Source organism: Pundamilia nyererei, unplaced genomic scaffold (assembly GCF_000239375.1).
Source record: "Pundamilia nyererei isolate P.nyererei 1_Seehausen unplaced genomic scaffold, PunNye1.0 scaffold00097, whole genome shotgun sequence".
Classification (NCBI taxonomy): Eukaryota; Metazoa; Chordata; class Actinopteri; order Cichliformes; family Cichlidae; genus Pundamilia; species Pundamilia nyererei.
In genome coordinates, this window is record NW_005187498.1 from 1,048,833 (window position 1) to 1,052,620 (window position 3,788).

A 3,788-nucleotide genomic window follows, 5' to 3' on the forward strand; every position below is an offset into this window, starting at 1 on the left:
CACACTAACTACACACTCCAAACACGCTAAACGTCACAAATCTCTCACATCTCAAAACTCGCTCTCTCTCTCTCTCTCTCTTTTTCTGCTCTCTCTCTCTCTCGCCGTCACTCCTAAAACTTCCCGTTTTTTTGGGGGGTTGGGTTTTTTTTACTCTTCCTCAGTCAAACAGCAGCACTCATGTGATGGTTTTGCCCCCTTAGCTCCAGGTGTTGTGTTGGACAGTGATCATGATTACCGTCCGCGGGAGCGCGCGCAGCTGCTTAACGCTGTAGCGTCCACATTACTTACAGCTACTTCCATGCAACTGATATAAGATGCAGTCAGCTGAACACAGCTTCAATCGTCTGTTTGTTGAAAAATAGTAACGGAGCGCATTTTCTTGTTAGTAACTGTAACGGCGTTGTAACGATAGGAATAGTAATTAGTTAGATTACTCATTACATAAAAAAGTAATGCCGTTATTCCCATCACTGCTAATAGCTAATAACTAATAATTTAAAGTTGCCTGCAGCATTCAAATTGTAAATATGTGAATTTTGGGGGGTAATTGGTAGCACGTTGCTGGGTGCAGCCTTTATGGACAACAGAAACAGGGGACGTGTTTGCCTTTATTACCACTTTGTGTTGGCATTCTTTTGTAACTTAGTCATCATCTGCGTCATCAGCATAAATTCATTACATACATTCATTATTTGGACCTGTTCTTCTAGACTGGCGCAAAGAGCTTATAGCATTAGAGAAAGACACCCGGTGATCACACAGTCCCGCACAGTGAGGATAAAGCTCTCGCTTTTAACAAGAGGGAGTAGGAACCACCTTCTTTGACCAGTAGTAGATCAAGAAACTGAAAAAATATACAACCGGCCATCTGCCACAACCCAACCAGTCGCGGTAGATTGCCGCCCCTCCCTGAGCCTGGTTCTGCTGGAGGATTATTCCTGTTAAAAGGGAGTTTTTCCTTCCCACTGTTGCCAAAGCGGGTCATATTACTGTTGGGCAACTAACAATAATATGACTTTCTTTGTATTATTTCTCCGTATTATTGTAGGGTCCACCTTACAATATAAAGCGCCTTGAGGCAACTGTTGTTGTGATTTGCTGTATAAATAAAATTGAATTGAACTGAAGATCAAAAAGAGGCCACCAAATATATCAGCTAGCAGCAGAGCACCACTATGCATCACATCAGGATTAGAACCATAAGGCAGGTCTCCTTTCAAAATGGTCCACCACACTTCAGTACTTATGTATTTAAACTCCTTGGAAAAAAATTGTGGATAAACAGTTATGTAGCACAAATTTGACAAATTTCTATAGTTTCTTTACTTGAGTATATCAAGTATTCACATTCTACTTAGAAATATTTGGGGAAATGTTAACAAGCGTAAAGCGCACGAAAGTCTGTTAAGAAGCCTCGAGATGCATTGTTAGGTCAGCAAATTTGAGCCATTTTATCAAGTTTCATTTAAGCTGATGGAGTTTTTGGCTAAAAACCTAAAGACTCCATCAACATTATTGCAGGACCATCAGTCTTGCACTACAGATAGTCCTGGAATCTCGACCTCTTTAGACTTTCTTTATGCACCTTGGAAGTTAACAAATGTGTTTCAGTTTGCTTCTAATCTGAAACAAATAAACTAGATTTGGTTCAGAAACTATTTTCCATTTCCAAAATGTGTGGACATATTTTGAATAAAAACTGCTGTGAGGGAGGCACTGTTTTGTAAAAATCACATTTGTAAGAATGTATCCAAATAGCTAAGGTCATTTTAATACACTGAATGATTCCAGAACTTCTTTTCATTAGTTAAGAACTAAAACTATTTATTATGTTTTTACACGTTAGCGCTATTTGTAATGTCTGTTGTTACTGAATATGATTTAGATTTGGAAAAGAGAAGAAAGTGTGGTCATATTCTGCTGTAGTGTAATTACACTGGAGCATATGTTTGTTATTTAAGCTTTTGGTTAATGTGCACAGATATTTTTACAATTATTTACATGACATTCTGAGATGAAGGCTGATGAGGTTGAAGGAAAACATACTGTAAAAGCATCTCATGCAAACCACTTGAGAATATAAGCTCAAGACTAAAGTCAAGATTTCATGAGGGAAGTTGAAAGAAAAGAGGAAATCTGTTTGCTGTGCATTTAAGACTCTGTGTCCTTTAAAAGTGTACATTATGGACATTCAAATGTATTCAACACAAGCCTTTATTTTTATATTGTACATGTATAAAAAGCACATTAAGAAAAGTGAAAGAAGTGCTCACTCTCACACTGAGTTATAAACCAGTGTGGATTGTATAACTGCTGTGGACAAATTGGTGGCCAAACAAATATGCTTATTTATACAGACGGCCTAAACTGTAGACAATAATGTGCAGTGTGCACTTGTATCTTCCATATTTATGTTCATTGAAAATGCCTTGTATTATATTTTCAATTAAAATTTAAAAAGATCAGCTGTTTGTGAGTTTTGTTTTATTCTTGTTTTCCAAGTTTTACCAATTCTGTCTTCTTGGCGAGCTTGTAGAAGGAAGGAAGGATTGATGACTGAGCTTGAAAGGACACAGGGTTTTCCTCTGGCGTTTTTTGTTAGAAAAAAGCTGACAAGGATCTGTCATTAAACAATCCAGCACCAAGAGAGGACCAGCCACTCCTTTAAGTAGCGGTTCAGGACAATGTCATCACAGGCGTGTGGAAGTGTGGAACCAACAGGCAGAAAATCTCCACTAAGTCCCGCTGCTGCACAAAAACAAGCACACACACGTAAACACACAAATCAGGATAGCAGAGGAATTGAGTAGATAGCTTGAGGTGGAGAGATGGACAGGAAGTAGGAGGTCAGCATGGAGAGGACGGAGGGAACAGATACAGAACTGATGAATAATCAGCAAATACAATGATGTCAAAAGTATGACAATCCCTTAAAAACATCCTGGGATCAGAGCTTTCTGTGTGAACTGAAAAAGATTCTTTGATCTTCATCTTTTTGCCAAACACATTTCGTTTTTCCAAGATCAGACCTATGCATCCTCTATAGCAGGGGTGGGCAACTCCAGGCCTCGAGGACTGGTGTCCTGAGACCTCTACTGAACCCGCAGTACTTCAACACAGCTCACACTGTTACACTGGAGGCATAAAAATAACCCCTAAAAAGAACAAACCCGGTGATTCTATCAGCTGTAATGGTATCATCTGTCCACAAGGTGTCAGATTTTATTGGTCGATTCACTGAGCAACCCTTTGATATCCATAAAGCTAAAACACTTCACAGCCTGATTGTTTGCTTTGCAACAATCCCACCAACTTCATATGTCTACATTATTGCTGTTGAGAGTTTGATGAGCCAGTACCTTCTGCTTCTGCATAGTCTTTATACAGCAATAAACAGCTGTGAATGTTATTGTGTATGAATTTTCTAGAATGAGGCTGTAGAGGTGCTACATAAATCCCAGTGAGGTTCAGCCTACCATGTTGTACTGGATGGGAGACGAGGAGGAAAGAAGCAAGCCTGCTGGAGAAACTCACACTGATTTACAACTGAAAGAAAAAAGTGCAAAAACAGAGAAAAGCCTTACATAAATTAAGAGCTTTTCCCCTCTGCTCCTCCTTCATCAGATCTCTTTCTGGTACAGGAAAATTCAGAATCGATTCGTGTTTATGGATGGATTTATGTGGATGGACCAAAGAAGTTCAAATGAAACATGGAAGCACATAACGGAGTGAGTAGAAACTAGGAAAGTGCTCAAAGCTTTAGCTGTGTGTGAAAATTAACCAAA